Consider the following 26419-nt stretch of genomic DNA (forward strand, 5'->3'; position numbering starts at 1 on the left):
TGTTGGTTAGGCTGTACAATTGATTCAGTATTGTTTCCATAAACACGCACCTCATTAATGCGCTGAATTCATTAATAATCTGACATCTATAGATGACTTTCTTTATAGGTATGTATCATAAAGAAATTCTTATAAACCTACAGGAAGGCTATGAACATATAACCTTACGAATTTCTTTCTTAACACTTCTACGCTGAATTGGGGACAACATTTTTCTACACATACAGTAAATGCCTTGGACTCCAGTATGGCATGGCCCTTGTTGTATTTATGGGTACAGTACATGGCTTTATACAAAGGAATGAAAACAAAGTTCATTCCATTAATATGACAACCATTTGCTTTTTTTTCTATTGCTTTGTTGTCTGTGCTAATCATTCACAAATAATTGTACCAAAGTGTGTAAGCCCAGCCCCCTGATGAGAAATATGTGCGAAAATGTATTTATATTCTCTTTATGATTTATCAAGATGGAAATTCTATAAAAGTGGATAGAATCTGCAATATCATCTAATGCTTTTCTTCTCTTTGCTTTGAGGAGATATGAAGTCTAATTAGGCCATATGAACACTGGGGCGAAAGGATAGCATAATGTAGCTTCCACAGCATATTCTTACATCATTAGGTATTTAACAGTGAGTATAAAATGTGCACTTCCTGTCACAAGAGCTTCAAACTGAGAAGAGAGGTCATGCACATGAAAGACCATGAACATGAAACACTGATTCTCATATGATAGACGGTAACAGTGTTATGAGCTGATTTATAGGTGCATGCTTTACATACAGTTTAGTAGTGACACTTCCATCTTATATGGACACATTATAACTAATATGAATCGTTCTCTTCATGTAACACTGTGCAGTATTAGGTTGAGATCATTATCATGCAGGTTTAAATGACTCTAGTCAGGGTTCATAGATCAGACATTGTTCATTCCTTCTTAGCAGTCAGATTTTGTGTAGAGTTGTCTATTGTTGACATGAGTTTGACACATCTGTATTTACAGAACTGAACTCACTCTAATCAGTTCCACCTTTCTTGACCATTGGAGGCAGGTTTACACAGCAGATCTTTACATGCATCAGGGCCTGAAAATTGGTCAGAGTTGAAAAATATAACCAATCTTGGTTTCCAATTTTAGCGCTGCAGCAAATATGCCAGATGTATGAATGCTTGTCCTTTCCAAATCTTAGCCAATTTGGCTGAAATTCAAAATGGTGCTTAATCTTTATTCAAGTCACTCCTTTGATTTTTCTTCCCTGTAAGGTCAAAGCCTTTTTATCTCTGACCAAGTTTTTTCCTCTTTCGTGCTTAAGTCTGGGAGTCAAAGTTGTTGTCTACAGCGAGACTACACCAGAATTCTAACCCCCAAATTCCTCCTGGGCTGACAAACGTCAACAAAGACCCCGAGAGACACCAAAGAGAGGTGAGCAGTGAACTGAAGCCTCATTGTATTGGCTCATTATGGGGTCCCGCAGTGAGGAAGAAGCTATTTTGTAGCACCACAAGGTCAATATCTGAAAGCCAGGGCGATGGAGGGGATCAGCCGTGAGATTTTTAATTTGAGAAAGCGTAAAGGGGCTTTCCTAGTGAAAGACAGTCTGTGAATTCTAATAGACTGTGGGGATTGTACAGACAAGATGTTGAGTTGGCAAATGTTTTCCTTTTCTCTTTCAAAGTAATATGAAATGCAATTTATCCACAGTATTACAAGCTCCCAGACACTTCCTTGCATGTCATATAAGTGTTACTGCTGCAACCAAAGTAATCTGGCCAATATTTATACAAGTTTAAAAAATGGCAATGTCCCAATGCTGCTGCTCCCTTATAAGGTGCTTTTTATACTTTCTACGAGCCTGATGTTTCACCCTCCCAAACTCACATTTTTCATGCTGTATGTACAAGTAGAAACTCGTGTGTTCATTTTTTTTTTCTTGACGTGACTGCAGGTGCAGTTCATATCAATATGTATTCCACCCCTTATTAAATATTCACTCTCAACAGCTGTTTCCAAAGCTGTATGAGATATTTCTATGCTCCCTGGATTCACTTTCCCAGGAATTTTGATTTTACTTCCAAATAGATGTGAAAAGAGGAGCTGTCACACTCTATTATGGTGACCTCAATGATTCTGTGCCCTATCCAAATCCAGCGGTTTTCCATAACAATGCAAATTAAAGGGTGCAAAGCCGAAGGAGACAAGACTTGTTATTTTCTATCCAAAGGACAGAGGTTCTTTACAACAAACTTGTCCTTACGCCTTGTGTATTCTTTGGCAGAATTTAAATCCAACTTGGAAGTTGTTTTGTGTGAGACAATACGTTTTTGCTGTCAGTTCACAAGGATCAGCAACTGCCTTGAGAAAGTGACACTGGAGCTGTGGAGTGGGAGTGTATAGGCCTTCAATATATTATTTTGTAAAATAAAGAAATGTAATCACTTAATTAAAAAAAAAATCATTATGTATTGTGTTCAGCTGCAGCTCCAACATTTGTGATTTGTGGATGTCTGTTTCAATCCCACATGGGAGACTGGGGTTTGAATCCCACATTTTTCACTGGACACTGGTGAGAAATTTAAGTATCCATTCTGAGCATCTTTCATGCAGGATGCATGCATCCAGTTAATCTTTATAAATGTCTAAGAACAATCCTACACCTTGCTATCTATCTATCTATGTTCAAAATATATATTGTTTTTTTTTTTTTTTTTTACTATTCACACATTAGTGGAGACATGTTGACTTTCATAAAGCCTACATAAATGGTACAACCTTTGCTGGAATTTCAGTCAACTGCCTGTTGTCGTGTGCAGTATTACATGTATTTACACAATGGCTGCTGCAGATATCACTGGCAATTGTAACTGGTGTCTCAGATGTAAAATAGATGGCACCAGTCACAGGGACCAAGGAAAATCTGTCTGTTTAGCCTAATTTATATCTTATTAATCTGCTTTTGTATGGTATGTAACATGGTATATATTCAAAAAGTATGTGAAAAAGGCATATTATGATTCACTTAGTTAATAGCATCTGGACCAGAATTAATTGTTTGAGTTGTGTGCATGTCTGAGGTAATGATATGTCTCTGTCATGAATAATACCATGCCTCTGCAATTTTCCCATAGAGAATATAGGCTGCAGTCAGTGACCCACATCTCAGTGCAATGAACTGCTTAACTCAGACTGTTGTTTTATTCAGTGCACTGTCAACAGACGGCTGAGGAGAAGGAGAGGCGGGGCTTTATGCTTATCGGCCATTGCGATTGGACGTGGGATCCGGCTCCTCTCCGCCATTGGCTGCTCGCGCTGTCACTCCGGATCTGTTATCGCCGCTTCCCGCGCCATTCGGCGTGCACGCGCAGGACAAGCAGGCACGTAACCGCTTGGAGACTGTCTGGAGTCTGTCTGAAATTGATAAAATTGGAGACTGGACTTTTGTTTTTTACGTCTGTTTGCGCATTTACAAGGAAGCCGCCTGACGGAAATGGGATTTTTTTTTGCTCTCCTCCTCAAACGCCTTCGCACGCGAGTCGCCACGCTCAGTCAAAAATATTTTTTTAGATAAACGCTGTGAAAGTTTTTTCTTCTGCAGTCTATCAGCAGACAGCTCTTTATACAGAGGCAGGTAAGGCAGGCGCCACAGTGCAAGTTGCCTACATGCAGTGGATACTGCACCATTACACATTAGCCAAAAAATGTGTTTATTTGTCACTGTTAGCTATGCGTTTTGTTGGAAAAAACGGTTTCCTGGCTCGTAATTTAATTATCCTGTTCTAACGTACCAAACTACAAGTAGTCCGAATATTTTTTGCCGTTAAAATAACTCGTGTGATGTGTGTTTTCTTATTTCCTATTAATTCCACACAGTAGCTATATTGTTTTGGAGGCTTGACCTCATTCGCACTACTTCAGGAGGATGCGCAGGTGACGCACCTTTGCTGACGTGAGGTTGTTGATTAACCCCACGCGCGCTTAAGCTACCTGTTACTCTGCAGACACCTGAGGGGGAAACCTGTCTTCCCAATGTGTGTGCACTCATCAATTCCCTTGTTTTTTTTTTTAACCCTTTCAGCTATACAACCATAACAATTTATTATTACAAAGCACCAAATAATAACGTTTTTCAGGCAGTGGTGCTAATTGCACTAATCTAAACTAATCTGTGGGACCCTGGGGTGAGGTAATATGAATCCTGTATGAAATGTTTTGTTTTTTTTTCCTTCCCCTGTCCTTGTTTCTGCTCTGCAGGGGATCAGCAGGCAGCCCTGGAGTTCAAGAGGAGTGCACTATCCAGAAGGCAGCCTGCATCAGCACAGGAAGGTTAGTTTCTGTGCACTTTGTAGGTTGAGACAGGAGCAGTGTGCTCACTTTCGAAGGGTTTCGGTGATGTAGGCTGATGCTGCATCGATTTAATGTGGTTCATCAGATTATTGCATTTATTGGTTTGTCGTGACAACATTTTTAGCCACTTGCACTCTAAGTTTTTTCATTATTTACATTAAAGTTCCCATAAGTAGCTTCAAAGTGCGGTAAAACATTTTTCCACACTGTCTGACAACATCTCATCAAGTATCTTTCTTTAACACTACATTTAAATCTATAGCTAGAACACAAATATTTAAATGTAAGTTTAAATCTGGCTGCATCATCACTTTAAATGGAAATTTCTTGATGCTTTGTGCCTTTTTTTTTTAACACATTCTCATTGCTTGAGCCTGGCTTACTTTATGTATGTTGAAATGTTGCGATCTTCACTAGAATTCAATTTGAACAATGCTCGTTCATACTTTTGAAGAGGTTAATTGTTGTACTGTTTCCTATTCGTATTGATAAGCTTTTGCATCTCATTGCGCAGAAGCTAGAAGAGGGGAAATCTGAATTGCTTTAACTAAAGAGAGCATGGAAGTCAAAGCAAGTTGTGTTGCGACAGTACATGTGTACCTGGTCTGTGCTGCCTCAGACTCGTCTAGACGCTTTTGCTCTGTCACTGCAGATGTCTGCAGACAGTTCAGTCATATGACTTGGGGGAGCCTTCCTCCCTCCTCCCAGTGTCTGCTCTTTTGGCCAAGATGGCTGCTATAGCATTGTTGTTACCCATGACGTATATGAGTTGATGTGAGCAGAAAAAACATGGGAAAGATGGTGATGCATTGTCATTCAATGGCACAGACCACAGCTGCTCCAGCATACTATATTGCACACAGAAGGGACAGTGATTGTTAACTCCTTAACGGGTGTTTCTAACCTAAATTTGTTGTGTTCAGTCGATTGGATTATTATTTAATCACTAGTTGCCACCCGTGGGTCAATGCAACCCAGTAACCGGACGGCTCCAATGTTATTATGTACTGTAATTCTTGACCAGATGGAAGTTTAATACTTGTTTCTCTACCGCCGCATATCTGTCTGTTATTGGGACGCTTGGTAGCCATTTTGTCCGATTCACCACTGCCAGTTGGTGCAAAGGCTTCCACGGTATCCCAAGATTTGCTGTGAGCAGCTATAATGCCTCTGCCTCTGTAACTGTCATCAGTGGCTTCTGATTTTGAAATATTTGTATTTTTAGAAGTGGTATGTATATCCTCATAGCTCCCATGGAAAACCATCTTCCTGTGAATATTCCACTGTATCTGTTGAATATATCTTACAACTACACGTACTTAAAGTAGGTATCTGTGGATAACTACAGTATCTTAGAGCTTAGAGAGTGAAGCATGGTTTGAAGGCAACAGTGTGAATACAAGCATCATTTTATGCCATATGAGGCAGTTTGATAATGACATTAGCAACTATAGAAAATCAATTTGTATATTTTTTTTTATAAATGAGCATATTTGGTGGATTTTGCACTAATTACTGACTCTAAAATTCAGTAGATTGCGTTATTCATCAGCTAGCAGGGAAAGGTTATAAGTCATAAATTATAATAAAAGTAACAGGTTGGATTTTATAATCACTTGTTATAGCTTTGTTGTATTAAGTGGTTTAATAATAGCTAGTGAAACGTATCTTAAAAGCCTCTTGGTCTACAAGATGATAGAACATAAGCTTCTCATTTCACAGAAGGTTTGGCCATTTAGTGGATTTGGTGAAGCACCACTTCACTTAAAGTGAAGGAAAGGTTTTACCTGCTTTGTTTACAGCTTTAAAAATCATATATAGCACCAAGCGATGAGACGTGTTTCAAAAAGTCAAAGCAGCTGCAGTATTTTGTTTTCACGGTCCACTCTTTCAGTGAGGGAGGGTAGAGGCAATATTAACTTTGGCTTCTGAAAGTGCTGCTAGCCTCAATCTGACATTACAAGTTACTTTCACTCAGTGAGTCTGTGATGTTTATCTGTTTGCCATATCAGTGACCAGCCTGGACAGATCTCTTCATTATCACCTACTTAGTGCATACTCGTCTGCACCCAGACAGCTCCTTTAGTCCCATCTTGTCATATTTCTTAATGGTTTTTGAGTTCTTGTTGATTATGTTTTCACTGGGGCGTACAGACACACTTAAAACATGCAGTATCTTTGCAGGCTTGTCCCAGACCTGATCCAGTGTCTGACAAAAATGATTGGAATTGCAGTTAGAAAGGTAAGAAAAAAGGGAGTTTTAGGATCATGGATTTTTCTTGGGATGACTTGTTGCAATTGCTGTATGTCTTGCACGTCTGATTGTAGGTCTAAATGAGGCATTTTTTGCTGTTCTGCTAAATATACACAATATTATCAGATTATGCCTTTTTGACGATATGGCTTCTATTACTGTTATTGCTTTCAAAACAGAATGATGATTATGCATCACAAATTCACAGTTGTCAGTTATGCGTACGGTGTAGCAGGTTATTTGTCATTTGCGACCATAATACTGAGTGGATGAGGATTTGTATACTTCCTGAATGCAGATTATAGATTAAGTGATGAATCACTTAATACGACATTAAAACAGTTCATATTCTTAATGTGTGCAGCTTGAATTCCATCTGTTTTAAATATTATAACAAACAACCACAGTGGCATGCATTTTTTTAGAACAATTATTACAATTATTATTTGCTTTCAAATCGTTTCAGCGATAGTATTTATTTATGTATTCTAACTTTTTGACCACAAGTTTGTCTTGAATGTGTTAAAAGTCTAATCTCTGCTGTTATAAATTAAACTTTGTTGAAAAAGCTTTTTAATTTAATGCTTGTCCTTTAGTTTTTTTTTTTTCACATAATGTGTACCTTCACAATTACCAAGCCGCACTGTAGTTTAATGATGTTTTTTTCTTTGTTTTTTCACAGGGGATCCAGGGTTTCTTGCAGCCTGTCATGCCTTCATGTCTTCGACGCTGGAGTGTGTCCGCCCAAATGGTAAGATCTGTGTTGACCTGTTCATTAAAGCGCATTTGGGCACGCTAAAAGTTGAGAAAAGCAATTCTAGGAATGCTTTAAGGTGCTGCGGTGAGTGAACGCGATTGCCTGAGGGAAATATCAGTGTGCTGCAGAGACCAGTGTTTACAGAGGTTGAGCTCTGGCTTGCAATGCCAATTCTACATGATATGATGCTGAGAAATAGCAAATCAAATGCAGCGCTGTCATTCACTCGTCAGGAGCAATCATTTTTTATTAACACAGATTTGTGATCTCTTCATAAGATAATCATGGATATGGATCTCGTAACTTTCACTTGAGGCTTAGCCGGAAAATGCTGATGCAAGAAGGGCTCTGAATCTTCATCCCGTTTTTCTATTGGCTCGTTGTCTCCACCCACAGTGCAGTCACGAGGTCTAACATCATGATGATGTCTGGAGAAAACAGGCTTTCATCTAGGCTCTAATGCTGCCTGAGCTATAATGAAAAGATTTCTTGGGTTATTTCTGTGCACATACAGAGTAAAATTTGAGCATGTTTCAAAGCATTGTTCTGTACAAGAGCGGCACCTGCCATTGTCTGTTGTAAACGGTGGGTTGTTTATCTCACCAGCCTCTGCTGCGTAATGACGCAGTTTCCTTTGACATTGGTGTGGCATATTTTAAATCAAGGCCTTCACTGTATTTTAAGGAGTCTCCTGGCAGACTGCCAAAACATGGATCCATTTGCCTGTTCCCTCCAAAGAGCACAACTGCACAGCTGTGACCCTTAGCTGGAACTAGCCATCGATAACTCAAAGCCAGCAGCGTCCATTTTAGGTGTAGGCTGTGGCGAAAGAGATGAACTCTGGTGTTGCTCGTAGAAAATGAAATGTGAACGCACGCCATAGATCCTGTTAGAGAACATTGCGACTTCTGTGGAGCAAACAAACTTTTCAGTGGTGCAGATTTGAAAAATAGCACCGAACAAACGGGTGCATGTGAAAAATACTTGTACTGAACTGCGTTTTATGATTTATATGTTTACTTTTTGTCAACTGCAGCGCGACTTATTTTTATTTGCACGACGATCATTTTATCATGAAATTTTCCTATTTTATTTTCAGACATTTTAAACCATCGTACAGATGCTTTTGGTGGAATATTTAATATAATTTACTAAAAACGCACATTGATAAAGACGAATATAAATGTCAAAACAGTAATTAAATTCCACGTCTGTAATAATACACTATTGTAACATAATATGAAAAGTAAAACGGGAATTATTTGCTGAGAAAATGTTGTGTGCGATGCAGTTTTTGTGCTGTTTATTAAATACTTTTCATTACAAAAATGATCCGAGCTACAAGTGCATCAAAAACATGAGACGATCAGAAAGTCATGCAATGTACTCGAATTAAAAGATATTTTCAGAAGCAGTGAAAAGATATTTTTTTGATACGTTTAGTGATTTGAACATTTCACCAGGTGAATAGTAGAAATATAATTACTTCTCAACGTAATTAAATTGTGTTTTACAGTATGTATAAAAAAAACTATTTTAAGCGCGTTAAATAAAAAAACACGTCAGGCATTAAAAACATTATTTAAGAAAAGTATTTGTTCCGTATTTCATCTGAGTAATTAAGGACAAATTAAGGAGAAAATGTCAGGTAGCAATTTTGTGTCTTATTTGTGGCATCATATTATGCATATATTATGAAATCACTTCATTTAGCTTGATTAATTGTCGATTTATGCACGATGCCATTTTTGTTGTAGATAATTATATACACATTTTATTATAATTCTAAAATCTAATTAATGTCTTAAAAAAATACTTTGTATATGACGCCGATAATTAAAGCAATTACAGTGATATGTAATGCAATATATATAATTATATTGCATTAACGGAAAATTCCTAGTCTTGAAAGTGCTCTTTATGTCTTCTATAATGAAGTTGCTTCGGATGTAAACGCTCTTTAAATTTCAAAATCCGCCCATTGCAACAATTATTTAAAAGTACTGTATATTGTGATGTAGAACTGCTAACCTGATTCACTGAAAGGTTTAGGTGACCTTTACCCTCTTGAACACTCTGTTTTCGTCCACTGTTAAGACCTCGTGTGAAAGCCAGACTGTGTTCTGATGCCACGTAGCACAACAGTGGCTGTCAGTAACATATTAAGCTGGGCCTCCGTTCTGTTGCCATGAAAATAGAGAGAGAAAAGGCACTTTGGGTTCATGCATGTGTTCTGGTTTCATGAGGGGATGAGGCAGATGGGAATTACCCAGTGATTTTTTTTTTATTTCATTTATTTTTTGCACACTCAAACCTGTTGACCTTTTGCAGATGATTCAAAACAAGTGAAGTTTACTTCACCATATAGCAAGTTCCAATACTGAAGCAGGGCACGTTTTCCAGTTGTACTCATGCACGCTCAAACTAAACTATTTCAGCTGTTTTCAGACTTAAAAATGAAATCCTGATTGTATTAAACAGTCATTCATATCGATAGTTCACCCACTTCTAATAGCATGCATGTTGTGTTTTTGTTGTTTAGATCTAATATATCCGCGGCTCAGTTACAGTTGACTATGTTTCCTTTATTACTGTACTCATGATTCCCTAATATTAGAATAACAACATGAGTGACTTGTTTATCGGGCAGGTTTTGTAAACTATCATGTTCTCTGCTGCTCAAACACAGTTTCTGAGGTATGAAATTGATCTTGGGTCAACAGTAAGATCTTTGCCTGGAGATAACAGACCTTTTGTTTATCGTTAACACAACCACAACACACCACTCTCTGACTGAGCAGAGGTTTTGAATTTCAGGTGCAACCACAATATCAATATCAATGTCACATGAATATTAAATCCTCATTAGCAGAAGGCTACCTGCCTGAAATTGCGCAGTGATGTCAGTTGTTAAAACACCTTTTTTGGGGGGGGCTTTGTGAAAGGTAAGTAAATAACCTGATTTCTTTGACTGCAGTGTTGTGTGACTGTTTGCCTGCATTTGTTTTCCACTGACCCGGCCGGTCTTAAGATGTGCACAGGCAGCATGTCCGTTCCCACTCAGCTGCGTGACAGCTTCAGCAATACTTCCTGTTTTAATTTGACTGCAAATCCACCGCTGACTTTTAAATGGGGTGTGCTCATCTATAACACCTTCATAAACGGTACAAAGAGCGCTGTAGGCCTGGGTGACCACTGTTTGACTGCGGTGCAAGGCTGCATGCCTGCTTAAACCGAACAGCAGCCTGAACAAGCACTTACTTTCTGGAAGGAAACTTTTGGCCTGAGATGAACTTCTGCTATTTTACTCAACTCTTAACTTTCACTGAGTGAACTGAGGCCTTGCAGATGAAGAGAAGTCCAGTCTAAGTTACCAACAACAACAGAAAAATGGTGACATATTAGCTTTTAACATATTGCAAGAAGATTAGAATAGCAGGGTCAGCGTCTATAGTAAAACCTTCTACGTGTATGTTTGGACTTGATTGCCAACTAAAAGATTTTTGTGGGGTTTTTTTTTCCTTTCATGCAAAAACTTGATGGAAAAATCTGGTTGCTGTTGATGAGAATGGGTCAGTTATCTAACTCAGGTCTACTTTGCTCTCATCTGGGGTTTTTTATGCAGGTTCAGCTTTGGTGTGAAAGGCTGAACATGATACACACAGTGTCCTTGCAACCCTACAGTCACTATAGAGCTTGACCAGTATTGGATTTTACAGCCTGACAATGATATTTAAAAAAAAATGATAATGACAAATCAGCAGTCAGCAATCAGCATTTGTTTACTTAGTACACATTTTAATCCAGGATCAATCAAATCCGGTTAGCGAACGTATGTTACAGTAGAACAATAAAGTAATTGTTCTTACCAGGGTGACTACAAACATCTGGTCAGTAACATGGTAGTCTGAGAACAAGGCTGAATGAATAATGACACTGTTTGTGGCTCAGCTATGAATTTAGCGCTTTTCAACCTTAAAGATGCTTGAACAAAAGTGTAAACGCAGCGTAAACATGTTTTTTGGATGTTTCCTGTACTTGACTCTTTTAAAAATAACTTTAAAAATAACTATGTTTAACCCTGTTTAGCAGTAAGTAATCTACAGTTGTGGACTTGTGTAAATGCTGAAAACTCTGTGTTTCTCTTAATCATTCTCATTTCTCTGTATTTACGTAATGAATATATATATAAAAAACTCTAACATGCCAGAGCATTAACATTTCTCCAGTTCAGGAGCTTTACTGAAAGTTTCCTTCCAAGTTGGATATGTGAGACTTGAGGGTGCGCTTGCATTTTTCCCTAATTGGGGCTTATTTTAACACACCTGGAATACCTGCTTTCACTTTGCCGTTTGACCTTTTGTGAATTAAGACGGCAAGGCAGACTTAGAGCTCGTCAACCCCGCGGTACATCATAGCGAGGGGAGGCTGCACCATGACTAATTAGTAAATCTCACTCCTCTCTAAGGTGAAAAAAATGATTTCCTTTGCAGGGAGGTTGGGGGTTGATGAGTAAATACCCACCTGCACCAAGTTGCAGTAACCTAATAAGTCTCCCTGGACTTTGAAAGTGAATATTTCATATTCCACTGATCTCTAACAGCTTTTCTGCATGTCTCATATTTGACTCTCCATAAGCCATCTAAGATGGGCGAAGGGGAAACACAGACTGCAGAGTCTCTTTCCTGTCACACAATGGCGTGGAAAGGTCAGGCCTAATGAAGTCGGGGGTGTGACCCCTAGTATTCAGTGACTTTGCATGGGCCCCCATCCTACCGCTGCAACCATGCCAGTTAATCCCTTTTTGATCCTAATTGATAGGCATTAACATGATCCTTATCCAGGAGCTGTGTTTTGTCTTCCACAGCCCTTCTCTCTGGGTGTCAGTGACACAAAGTGTGAAAGCGTTAAACCAAATGTGAAATTGATATTTTTCATGTTTGTGTGCTTAAAATCTTCCTTGTGTTACTAAACACTCACACAAAAGTGCTCAATGTTGAGTGTTTGCCCTTTGAGGCTCTTAGCAGGACTTAGTAGATGACCTCTAGAATCCGACTGTGATGTGAATGGTACCAGCCCATTTCCAGTTTGTTTTCCTTTGAGTCCTTTCATCGTCATCACGAGGCGATTACTGCCTTTAACTGTTAGCTAATTACCCTCTTTAACGTGTTTGCACTGACTTTAAGTCACGTCACTTTTATTAAAGTGCAGCACTGCATGTTTTCTGAGTGCAGGTGTTTTACCAGTCCTCTTTATCATAGTAACTTCTTTTAAAAACGTTTGTTAAATTCTCAGATCGTCATACTGCAATCCCTATAACCCTTCGTTGAATTAACAATTTCTTTTAATTATCAGTGTTCACAGGTAGCCAGTAGACGCTATTAAAAATGTGCTTTGCTGCTTATAGCTGACCTGTTACTACTGAGGTTTCATTCTGGTAATAAGAAGTGGTAGTCCACTATAGTAAAGTGTTCCATTGGTGTCATGTCCGTCGCCTTTGTTTTAAATTTACTCATTTCTGTGGCAGGCATTTGCCACTATTTGCCACTTTGCTCTGAGTCAACTTTGTTAATTTTAATAAATTCTGTCACCATGAAACTGAACTCAGGCTGAGCGGTGAGTGACTGACTGAATAATCCAAAACATAAACACATAATAATTCAGGATATTTAGAAATACTCCATAGAACGAACTTTAATTAACTCAAACCAGTTACATAGAAGCATGAAGACGGAGCCAAACGAAGGCTCCATCAGAAACGAAGACAGAGCTCGTTCAGTTATTTGGGTGAACGCTGACAGGTTTGGTTGGAGGTTGATCCTATGATCAGCTTGTTTGATCTGAACAGTTTTGTGTATGCAAGTGTTTTTTTCTTTTAGTGCACAAAGACGACTTATTTTTTGAAAAAAGCTTGCTAGCTTGATATTGATAGACAGGTCTGACCTGCAGTGTACCTTCAACAAGTTCTTTCATCCATTCACATTGTGGATGAATGAATCACACAAACAGTGAATGCCTGACACCCTGCTTATTGATTGCTGATCAACGAATTGTTGCTGATTACTGTTTCCTCTTTCCATGCAGATTACAACAAAGTTGTAGAGGTGGTTATAGCAAAAATACAGTATTGATAAGTGTTACCTCAAAGGGCAGAATAATGACCGTTAGTGCTTATAAGGCCTTCTTTGAGTGAAAAGTAAAAAAAAAAAAAAAAAAAAAGTAAAATTGAACCTGTTGTGATATTTAAGGAACTTTTTTCATTGTGGACTTTTACCTTCTTCACTTTGCGGATACATTCAAGTCTTTACAAGAGAGGTTTGCCTTTTTTAAACACTTCTGACTCCTCTTTGCATCTGATATTCTTCCCTTTCTCCTTAATTGTGATTTGATTGTTGTCTTTCAAATGACAGGAGTAGATGATCCACATATCGGATAGAGTGACGTGAGCTACGCCACTGTAGCCTTATGTAAAAATGTTTTTGCTCTCTTAAAGGTGTCCAAACACCGATCGCCTGTGTTTTTTCTTTTATTGATAAATGTGTTTTATGAAAGAAAAAGCAGCAGGTTTTTAAGCCTTTACGTGGACAGCCATATGTGTGCTTTTTTTTGTCCCTCAGTGCTCTCAATCCTACACAATTAAGAAGCATGTCTTGCCATTGTGCTCAGCAGTGTGCAACAGCCCACTTTAGCTGGAAAATGCCAGGTGTCGTGTTGGTTCTTGTTGGTTTCACACAGCGACTCGAGTCCCTCCCTGGAACGCAGTTCTCGGGTCTCCATAGGATTGAGTGTTATTTCCAGCTTGTTTGTTGCAGTGAATAATGAGTACTCCGTAATGCCTGATGACATAATTTGGAGATTGATATGGAAAAATAACTAATTATGGAGCCAAGGAACTACAGATTGGGACTACGCTTGTGTACTTCACTTGACTGGCACCACCTGCCCTCTATATGTCACACTCACTTCACGTATCCCACAGTTGTGAAAGCGAGCTGGTGTCTGCCAGTTATGTGCAACCCCCAGCAGGCGCACGCACAATGAATCAGTAGTGGGCTGGACTTGATAATGCTCGTTGTTATTTAGATTTCATTTACCCATAAACAAAGAGTTAAAAGCATGTGACATACAGGACTGAGAGTTTGGTGGAAGAAGGATTCAGGGGTAGCAGGAGGAAGAGAACTCCCTCCAGTGTTGCTGTCTTCTCTGAGACAGTAAGTTGAAGTCAGAGCATCAGAGAGAAAGTTCTGGAAATGCTGCATTTCACTGGGCTATGTTTGTCAGATGTTGTGGCTTGACCTGCTGGTGGAAGAGCTTTTTTCTTGCATTTTGTCTAAAATCTGTTTCTAAAGTGTTTTGGGAATAGACATTAAGGCAGGGCAGGAACATGGTGTATGATCAGATGCAGCACTGCATGAGGAGTTTGCTTCAGCTCTGCCTGTGAATCTTGTTCCTCTGCATTATTTTTTTTTTCCTCCACACTACCTGCTTGAAAAAGTGGCAAAGTAGTTCATGAATATTTACAGTTTTCTGTTTGTAAGACTTCTGTTCACGATTGTCTGAGCTTATAGAAAAGCAAGTTTGAACATTAATGCCGGCGTTGCACTGGTATGGCAAGTTCAAATAAATTAAGTGAATTTCTAAAATAGTCATAACATTCAGCTGTGCGAATAATAATCAGCTGATATCTAGTGTGCATCTGATTCCCACACATTTACTTTTGCACAGTTTACCCGTGAGTTGTCATCTTGCGGCATTTTCATCTCGACAAAACTCCACAAGCAGTTTGGCCTTAACTTGCCTTGCATTTGATATTCTCCTCTGGTCTACAGGCCTTTTTTTCTGACAGCTTTTTTTTTTTATCAATAATTGCAAGGCCAAAAAGTACTTCTTGAGCAAACAAAGAACAAAGAAAAGCAACATCAGCCACGCCAGTTTGTGTGTTTTTGGTTTGACTTTCAGTGCTGAAGGGAAACCAAAACAGGTGCAAGTGTGCAGCATCATTAGAAAGGACAACCAGGATGGTTGACAACTGGCTGTCCAAGCCATGTTAATGCAAGTCAGATCCTTGTTTGAATGCAAGTCAATACAGCAAGTTCTCAGCACTACAGAGCAGTTAAATGCCTGATCTCTGGAGTTAGGAACTTCTATTTAGGACTGGAAAAAAAAAAGCTTTATCACTGCACCTCACCTGCTGCAGCTTTTTCTCTCCATATTGTTTTACATTACCTGCCTCTCCTAGAAATGACACAGATGGAAAAAAAAAATTCAGATGTAAAATACTTGCAGGATGTTGCTGCATCACAGGAGGGATGAGAAGCGCTTGTTGTCATGTTTGAAGTAGGTCTTTTAAGACATTGAAGACTGCAATAATTTCCACTCTTCTCAGGATATAGCTGTCAGAAATCATCCAACCAGTCGTCTGTCATTCGCTTTCAATTCATTTTTAAGAATCGGCTTATTTATCTGTGCCATTTGACCATTTTCGGCTCCTTCCATGCGCAGTTCTTTTGCTTATTTTTTTTGTTGTTTTCATGCATTTCACTTTTAGTTTCACTTATTTAAATGTGGATTAAAAACAGGCACCTTGAAGGTTATGGTCCTGTATGTGATTTATGATGAAAAATGAAGCAAGAAGAGCAGGAAGAGAAAAGGTGGAAAATTAAGACCCGTAGAGAATGAAAAGTTAGAAGGTAAACGATTCACCGGATTGCTGTTTAATGTAATACCTTACATAAAAAAACTTGTTCTATGTCAGACCTGGGACACTGTATATTTAACACTAATCAAAATTTAAGACGATGTTAAAATTACATGAAATTGCAGTACTTAAAATCAGCTTTACATAATTTCTCTGGAGTTTAAAGCTAATAAGAGAATCATAATCAAAAATCATCTTTTGCAGTTTTACCTTGGATACTCTGTATGCCCTCACTCTACCACTAATATGCATAGATCTCATGATTCATTTAAACGTCAATTTGTTCTGGCAATGCTGTTAATTTGGATTTCATAAATCCCCCCCACACAGTTTCTACATTCAAACTTAGGATGACAGGTCTATCTGAACCCTTAAATACGTACATTCATGTAAAACTGAATTCTGTGCTGTCGCTGATTGTGTTTACTGTAATCCTGCAGGTATAGTCAGAGTTTAAAGAGATGGCAGTGAATTGGTTCGTAGTCCAGGCTGGTGGACAGAGTGACACAAGAGAATCCTTTGATATCAAATTTAGGCTCAAAGCACATTAGCTCTGTGATTTGTTGCTGCTAGAATTAGAAAAAATATATGTTTTGTGCTTGTACACAATGCTTCTTTCATCATTGCTTGACTTGTGCCAGTCAAGAGCTGAATTTAGATTTTCAGTGTTGTTATGAAATCAGTTTTCATAACAAATCCGGTGGTCCCATCTGGGCAGGCTACTCAATCCAACTTCTCAATGCTGCACATTCACCTTTCTCCAGACAAAACTGTTCAAGATCAAGGGCAACATCACCTTTGCCACTAATGAGGTTGTTTATTTACCAAATTTCCTTGTGGACTGTGAGGGAAAAACAAGCCATGCATAGCAGAGCATATAATCAGCGTTAGCAAAACAGAGCTCCAAAAGCCCCACGTTATACATTTTGTGACAGTATAACACCTTGTAGCTTACCTGAAGTACCTGCGTGTTAAACATGTAAACATTTGAAAGAGGCTGCTGAAGTGAACAGAACATTATCATCTGGACAAACTCGTGCAGGATTTTAAATCGAACATTATCTGCAAAAAGAAACAAGTACTTCTGGACTGCTTTTTTTTCTGTTATTAGAACTTTTAAGGCTTTTGTTGAGAACGAGCTTAACACTCATTGCAATTTGCTACTTTATGTTCATCGCATGTCAGATTTTCAAAACCCCAAATGATTATGTCAAAATAGCACAACTTTGACAGCAAAGATGTCCAGGTGACTGATAACTTTAACAGTAATGTCCTCATGTGATTGTGCTTGTGTTGGGCTGTTATTCTGCCAGTGCAGGAGATGCACAAAATAGCCATAAACATAAACACACAATTGCAAACAACGCTGTAAATGCTGGTAATATTATGTGGAATGCCGGTTAGCTGCATTTTTCAGCTATAATAGAGGCCTAGTAATCACCACTTGGATTTGTGGGAGTTTTCAAGGCAACATGAGCTGCAATTAGGCCAAATAATCTGTGCCCAAACAGCAGCTGCATCAGTTAAAAAAAAAAGAAGGGGGAGAAATTATTTGGTTTGTGAAATGAACAGTCAAAATTCATGAGGCCATGTTCCAAACACTGACACACAGCTTTGACAGAGTGGACTGGACACAAGGTGAAACTAACCAATAGGGATATGACAGACATACAGCATGCAGGCTCGAAGCTTGCAAGTACTGCTAATTGTCAATCAACAATGCTCATTTACTAAATTCAAAGTTAAAAGCTGCAATATACTTCAGTTTTTTTAGGTGTGTGTACGTGTAGCATGCTACGTCTTTAATTATGTCCCCCTTTTTAAACACTGAAATTGACTTAAAAACTCAAAACCATCACATATTTTAGTGTTTTTCTTCTCACATCCATCAAACGTCCATCCACGTGTACCACAGGGGTACAGCGTACATTAGTTTAACCTGATGAAGAGCCTCTGCGCATTGATAGTTTGCCATAATGATGATGTATGTGTGGCACATTTCTCTATTTGGTGCACAGCAGAATTCCATTTCTGCTTAAATCCGCCAGTGATTTGCAGACCTGCTCATCAGAGCCCATGTACACGGCTTTATTTGCTGATTTAGATTGGTTTCCAATCTGTGCGTAAATGTGTGAGGCTTTACTGTATGTTTGCTTATCTGTCCAGCCATCCCATCTATTCAAACAGCGTTCCTTTATTTAAGGCTGTGTGCTGCCTGGGCCTTTTTTTTTTTTTTTTTTTTTTTGCTGGGACCTTTTCTGTTATTTTGGGACCAGATGGCGAGGGGCACGGAAGCGCCTCTTTTGTCCGGGCGCCCCTGTGAAAAGAGGCTGTCCTCCCTAATGTAATCAGCGGCACCGGAAGGGTCCATTTTGGGCTGTGAAAGAAGACAATCGGGTCTGGACACGTCTAGATTACAGAAACGCAGAGTTCATCTCCCGATCCTGCCCCCTTTGACCAAGGCCCTGGCATGGAGGATCCTCATCTTTGATCAGTGGAGGGTGGAGGTGCTGATCCGACCTCACGAGGGCCAAAGGCCACCCCCACCCCTGCCCTGTTTACCCTGCACTTGGCTGCTGCTGACACCTCCTTCCGGAAGGAGCCAGGGGGTGGTGGTTTGGTTAGGGCATGGGGGGGGTACCATGACCTGTCTAGACACCGTTGCTTGTTGCCCTGGTGTTGTCAAGGGGACATAATGAACTTTGACCTCAAATGTAGTTGGTTAGGAGCCACTGTGGTCATCCAAGGGAGACTTTTTTTTTTTTTTTTTTTTTAATTTTCAGAGTTGGGGGTGGGGAAATGAGACAGGGGTATGGATGTGACCCACATAATACACAATCTGCTTTGAGGGACCACAGGCATGAATTTGTTGGCAAAACTTTCATTTTTTATTTGAATAATTTCATTGAGGTTACAGGACGTCAGGACGAGCGAGAGACACAGAACAATATGAACTCTGAAACAGCAACGTTACTTTCCTGACAAGCCATCTGAGCCCACGGTGACACCCCTGGAAGGACGACTGATTTTGCTTTTTTAATTTGTGACACAAAGGAAGTCCGGCTGTTTCTTGTTTCATGCTTGTTTTTTGTGTTTGATACATTTTTGGACATTTTGTTTCCCATGCGCAGTGAGTAATCCTTGAATTTGATTTATCTGTTTTATCCTGTTAAATATGATATTCAACAGGCAGTTTGTAGATGAAACACAGAAAATATTCTCACACTGACTCAGTTTTTTGTAACACTGCTGAGTAATACTTGTCTCCCTGAGCTGTTTTTATGCAGTTCCTTGTTGAGCCAAAGTTATCTACTTGCATTCTGTTTTATTCTGTTTTATCTTTCTGAATTTCTGATTTTAGATTTCAGTTGAGGAAAGTAATGTGCAGCACACGTGCAGCTCTTCTCAGCATGTAATGTTCTTTTAATTTGTACATAAAGTTAGGAGGTTATACATAGACGATTTAACAAACAAGATTTGAAAACATTGTAAATGTAGCGCATTACAGTATTGAAATACACAGAGGATTTTGAATTTAAACATGTACAAATGTCGCAAATCATATTTTTTCTGCAAGTAACTGGGGGAAATTTTCTGTAATTGTTTCAAATGGTCAGAATAACGTAATTAGTAGGTTTATTCTCTAACGCAAATGTTTCGGCATGCATGCACTGAGATGTTGGTGTCATTCTTCTTTACCACATGTCTTCATCTGCTTCATCCTATACCTAGTGCCCCCGGTTTTGGCCTGAACCACAACATGGCCCAATGTGCGGATTGGCTTTGATGTTGAGGCTGTTCCTCAGGAGTGGGTGTAGCGTTTCCACCATCATGGCCGCCGCTACCAACCCCGCCCTCTCGCCTGCCACTCAGGAGCAGTTAAAATGGCAGCATGCAGCAAAATGAGTGAGAGGGAGAAAGAGAGAGACGCCCACTCCTGCGAGCTAAGGCACGGTCGACTGAGCTGTAGCTCGCCTTGTACGCCAACTCAAACTGAGATCATTATTTTTGGTGTATTCGGCCGTCTGATACAATGTAGAATCTAAAGAAGCCGAGACAGGTAGTGCTGAAACCAGTGAAGGGTTTACCTCTTTTGTCACCACTTTATCCAAAATCCGTAATTCACGACAGTGCTCCTTTTCCAGCCACATTTGTGCACATATAGAAGGAAATGTCGCCAGATTTGCTCCTTTCAAATTATTTAATCTCAAAATTCATTCAAGCATAATTAGCGAAACCGTGGCTATGCTATTTTCACAGCACAAATGCAGCTAAATTGAAAACATTTATGCTAAATATGATTTTTTTGGATTCGGTGTGACCCTTTTTTTGAACTCTTCATGCAGGTCTTTGGCGGGCTGCCATTTTATTCTCCATATTATGGGCTGCAGCCTGGCTCAGTGGGAACAGGGGCTCGCTGAGTATCACCGAATTTTCTGCTCCGTAGCATCTCAGATGTAAAAACAAGCTATTTTATTCCTACACTGTTTTAGTTGTAACAGGTCTTAGTTTGGCTTGTCAGCACTGGCCACGGCCACATTTGTATTCTGGAGTGGTGCAGTACAGTATTTCAGTGACTGTATTCATTTTTAATGCAGAAAGAACAAAGTGCTGTGATCAGTGATCATTGAAACCCTTTGCTCTTAGTCAAACAGCTCTATGCATGTGCTTATTATGTCATCCAACTAATACCAATTAAAGGCTATACGCTACGCCAACCCATCGCTGTTTCAATGAGCTAGAGCCCCATTTAGAAAGGATCACAGGGCGTAGATGTGTGTGTCTAGTCTCAATAAACCTTCTGAAATGAAGTATTTCCACCCAGTCATTTTAAACCTTTGCAGGTCTTCCCACTTCATAACAACTCAATTGCAAGCATCCCGCCTCCAAACTGCAGTGTGGAGAATTTTCAGGTAAATGTCCAAATCTTCTATTTTTAGGTCTTCCTCCTCACTCTGAATGACATTTTATTATTGGCTCTTGGTGTGAATATGTTTTTTTTTTTTCTCCCCCTTCCCTCCACAGTGTTGAGAGCTGGTGGTGGACTAGTAGGAAGATGTCATGCTAAGGATGGGTTTTGGTGATGATGTTGCTGCTGTTGATGCAGCATCGAGCTCTCACTTTGTGCCTCTGTCAGCCTATGATGCGTAACCACAAAGTGAGTGACAGGCCAGTCCCCGGGGAGAGCAGGGGGCCTGAGGTGAGTCAGATGTATCCTTGACCCTGTCTAGCTGTGTCAGCAAGCAACACAAACTCAGTAACAAAGGCCAGAAATGGCTTGACTGTACATTGTACATCTTATTTTAGTATGTAGAAGAATATGAGACACTAAGAAAGACAGCCACCTTGACTGCTTCTGTTCAAGAGACCTGGTTTTCATTGGATAAACTCCCTCGACTTATGAATTATGAAATTATAATGCAGCATATCACATTCAGATGATACCTTTGGACCCCTTGCGTTCATTTGTATTTCCACCAGCCTGCTGAATGTTTTACTCACCGTCCTATGATGCTGTTAAGAACCTGTCTCTGACATGAACCTGGTCCTCATTTCTGGTAGAGATTCAACATTGTTTACTTCAGAGCTTTACAGATACAGTGTTGAACACATGTTAAGGCTTTGATAAAAGATGTCAGACACAAATATTATTTCTGTGGGGTCAGGACTTGTTTTTTAAGCTTGTTTATTATGAAGGTTTTGTTGTGTACCTATTTTTGCTCATATTTTAAGTTGGCACACTTTCAGAGTTTCAGGGCGCAGGAGGATAGATACCTGTAAAATTTCCAGTACCGAGTTTATAATTTAAAATCTCAGGGATGGAAGTGGAGAAAACCTTCATTAGGATATATTCTGTACATGATACATGGCCAAACAGCAACTCAACCACAACTGTAGGTGTTATAATACTTGAAAGTGATCTAACTTTACAGCTTGAAAAGTGTTATCCATGCCTCACCATTGTTTGTTAAAATAAATTGTTAATAGTGCTGAAAAAAAACTTTCTTCCTATTCGAATGATTAAGAAATTTGTGAAGAAATTGTGAATTTCAATATATTATTAGTTGTATTCGTGCATTAGTCATCATTTTTTTTATTTTTGCCATATTACTCATATATGGGAAAAATATGTGAAGTTGAAGTGTGATGCATTTTACACACACTATAGTGGTTTTACTGGTATTATTGTTGCATTTAATTCACCTGCAACAACTCTGATAATTGATAAGTTTAAGTCGTCTGTCAAGGAAAAATCCTAAACTTTTACTGGCTCAAGCTTCTAAACCGTGAAGATTTGCTGCTTTTCTCTGTTTTATGAAAAATTAAATACCTTTGGATTTTTGACTGTTAGTTGGACAAAAGAAGCAATCTGAAGGTACCACCTCACGCCTCGGAAAATTACTATCAGTATTTTTCTGTCATTTAAAAGACTTAACGATTAATCAACAACGGATTAAAAATGTAAACAACAACAAACTAATCGGTAATGAAAACAATCGCTAAGCAAACGTAAAGTTTGAAATAAAATCTGTTGACGGTTTCATGGGTTAAAATGATTGATTGTCTGGTTCAGGGAGGAATCTCTGCTTCCATTTGCTGAATTAAAACATCAGTGTGTTGTTTGTTTTTGGAGTTTCAGAAGTGTTTGTTGTGATCTATTGTTTCAGAATTCAGTGAAACAGTAAGAAATTTTACTGAAACTGCAGCCAATGTGCCATCAAAGCAACTGTGATTGAACTCAAACAACGGATACAACCCTCATCATCTGCAACGATTTCTCCTGAACAAATGCAAACTTCCTAACGTGAACTCTTTATGAACAGATATTTCCCATAATGTTCTCTCGTTACCATTTTGACCCCCAAAATAAAAAGAGTAATCTTTGTGTGACACATGCACGATTCAGACCTGCTCATCACCATCAACAGCTTTGCGAAATTTAAATTTAAGATGATCTTTTTTGTTTTAATTCATTCCCCAAAGCAGGAAACATGCACAAAAAAAGTTCATGGAGATTTGTTTTTATTCTGAATTTCATCAAGCGAACAAAAAGAATCTTAACTGAAAAGTCTTGCATCTGTTTTTTTTTTTTTTTTCCGAGGGTCGCTCAGACACGGTGTGTGAAATGAGAGTTGCCTGGGTGTGACTTTTCCAGAAAGCATCCGCTTGCTATTGTCTGCCTAGTCAACTTCTGCAGGCCCCAGCGCCCTGACTTCCATACATGAGAGATCAAGGGTTACCAAGGTGCTTTTGAGAAAGGAGGGCTCAATGTGAGAGGGGACAAACCAGTCCACAAAATACTCATTTCCTTTGCATGTTAGGTGCCCTAGTGGGGATTCAGACGGGGTCACTGACACAGCCGCTGGGGTTGGGGTTCTCTTCCCCCCTCGTCGTTCTTAATGAAAACTGTTGCTCGCCTTTTCAGTGGCTTGCGACCGCTATCTGCTGCCCGTACAGTACGCGGCTTGATCATATGCTGAGTTTGCCCAAAAGAAAGTTTGCTCAGACTCTGGCTGTTTATCCGGTGCCAGACAGAGGCACCTCATGTAGAAAAGGTAGAAGTAATTCTGTCCACCTCTCATTCTTGCCAAAAAGTTCAGTCACTGAGCCACGGCATTAACTTGTATTCTAACAAGATTAAAATATATTCGTCCTGGGGATTAGCATAGTTAGGTGTCCTTTTGCCTCTTTTTTTTTCCTGCGCTGGTGCGGTGACAGTGGGCTTTGATCTGTGTTGCGAGGCAAGAGTCCTGGCTTGGACCTAGCCATTCGAGTGCCAAGTGTGAAATTGGCCTGATGTCATCCCCATTCTTCACCTTTTACATCTTTCACCACTTTAATTATGTTTCCGCCACAAAGCCCAGGCACCTCTGAGCAGATTCCACTCTGGCCGTAGGAAACATTTAGAAACTGTGGGTAAATGACACAGTAGGGGAGGGGGGAGGATGGTAGGGAGAGGTCATAGCAGGATGGGGCCCTTTTGTGTTTAGAGGTAGACATTGATACTTTCCTGATGTATCCTGTGCTCACTTCCATTTTTTTTTTTTTTTTACAGCAAGAGAACTTTCGGCGATGCTCCGGAAAATAACTTCCATTCCAGTCCAATTTCTGCATCCCGTCCCAGAAGAGATGCTTATTTCTGAGCCTTATCTACCCAGATTTCTGACATTTTGTGCCACATGCTACGTTTTACCACCAGTATGAGACTTTTCTGTGGCGTGACGCGGCTAGAGGCCCAAACAAAGACCACTGCTGATCACTTGACCACCTGAATCTCACTTCTAGAGATGAGACAAATCATTCCCCCGATAGAAGCTTTTGTTCCAGGAGAATGTGCCCATGCAGCCTTACAGCTTCAGCTATTGTTCATGCATCGGTGTCCCTATCTGAACTTCAGGGAGCTTCCCTGCCTGTGAATATTTTGATGAAGGTTCCTATTGATGCGCTGAATGAAGGACCAAAACAACAGGCGAATGTGTGCATGTGAGGAGGAACAAGAAAATGAATGAAGTGTGTGGAGATGTGTGCGTGCCAGGCAGGAATAAAATAAAAGTGATAGTAAGATGTGTGTGTGTGTGTGTGTGTGTGTGAGGGAGAGTAGGAGTTAGCGAGTGAGAAAGCTGTGTGTGGAGAATGGGTTACTGAGGGGCGGGAGGGGGGGAAACCAGCCACCTGCAGCCATGACAGGCTTTGACCTTCATTGCTCTCTCTCTCCAGTGTGTCTCCCTCTTTCTCTCACCCCCTCCCTCCCTCCTTCCCTCCCTCTCTCTCTCTCTCTCTCTCCTCCTCTCGACTCCCATTCCTGCCTCGTGATAGAAGCGCAGGCTCCTTTCAGAAGCAGCGAGGAAGGCTGACCGTCGTGAAGACAGTGCTGGGAGCAGCCCTATCTGCTCCAATGCTAGTCACCGGCCGTTAGACATGGCGTTCAAAGACTAGCGGTGCAAGTATGGAAATGCAGATAAGGCATTGTTGAGGAAACATGCCTGGGAATTGTTCAAGGCTTTCCCTTGCATAATGTTTGGATGCTTTTGCGAATGTTTTAATCTCAAACCCCATGAATTTGATCCTGCATGAATGTGATCCTGAACCGCCTGTAGAACGAGTGGGCGTTTGCATGGAAGGGATTGTCATGCTATGCAAATTATTAATGTTTGTGATCACATTTGTACATATTTGACACCTTGGCAACATTTATTTAAAACTATAATTGTGCATATTTCTCTTTTCTTGACTATTCTAGCCAGTAATGCGTTTGTTTTTTCGACATGTTGATGGCTGCAGAAGCTCAGCAGTGACTGAAGGTCACAGTTACTACTTCAGCCAGACCTCATTTATTTTTTCTGTGTATTTATGGAAATCTATGAACTCTCTGCTTCACACAAAGATGCTAGAAACTCATTTGTGTATAATCTTCAAGGTTTATTTACTCTTCTTTTGCAGTTTTCAGGAGGCAGTTAATTACACAATTAATACATGATACAAATTATGTACATTTATACCAAAGAATACTTCCAACATAAAATAAAAAATAGCATTGTATTCTACAACTCTGTGTTGTAATTTTATTTAAACATGTTCATATATAGATAGATATACGCTGATGAGTAAATTCATAATGTCGTACCAGCAGTTTTCATAAAGGCATTAAACTTGAATAGTCTGCATTTGAAGTAATACTGCTTCTCTGATTCGGCACAGTTCTGTTTCATAAAAAGTTCACACTTGAACTTTAAGGCAAAGTGTGTTTCTGTTTGGTGGATTTTAATTCACACACACTTTTTGCAGATACACAACAAAAACACTTTGAAAGGCAAAAAGTCCACAATTTGGTATGGATACAGTCGAAAACTTAGCTCGATCATACTTCCGTCGATAAAGACCAAAGTTTATAAACACAGTTATTTGCCCAAGTACAACAAATTGCAGCTTTCATGCAAAGGCCCCATAAACTATATTTCATTCACAAAAAAAAAAACGAAACAAAAACAAAACAAAAACAAACAAAAAGAAGTTATTGCAAGATAAACAAGCAGTGTAAACACCTCAGATATCTACTCTAAAGCAACACTGGTCATTGGATAGATTTTTTTTCTCAATATAATCTATATAAATACACATATGAAGTCCTTTCAACAACGATAAGAGATTTCCAACATTTGTAATACAGTCACTGACGGATTTGCCTTCTTTTTATGATATATGGATATGTAATAAAACTGTATATAGAGAAAGATTTAACAAGAACATCCAACCTGCTTTTATAGTCTATACTCAAGAGTGCGCAAACATGGTTGTCATTGTCTTTATGCTACAGAGTTGTTTCTGTGACTTTATAGGCAGCATTATAGCCTTCAGTTCATT

General features: G+C 39.5%; 1 long non-coding RNA gene across 1 annotated transcript; it reads left to right on the forward strand.

Moving 5' to 3' along the window:
* The first annotated feature begins 6544 nt into the window (after positions 1–6544).
* On the forward strand, positions 6545–25469 carry LOC121624150. Its single transcript, XR_006007858.1, has 5 exons — positions 6545–6590; positions 7285–7353; positions 20902–20970; positions 21083–21257; positions 24114–25469. It is a non-coding gene; the product is annotated as an uncharacterized LOC121624150 (long non-coding RNA).
* The last annotated feature ends 950 nt before the right edge of the window (positions 25470–26419 follow it).

This window comes from Chelmon rostratus, chromosome 20 (assembly GCF_017976325.1).
Source record: "Chelmon rostratus isolate fCheRos1 chromosome 20, fCheRos1.pri, whole genome shotgun sequence".
In the NCBI taxonomy this organism is placed as follows: domain Eukaryota; kingdom Metazoa; phylum Chordata; class Actinopteri; order Chaetodontiformes; family Chaetodontidae; genus Chelmon; species Chelmon rostratus.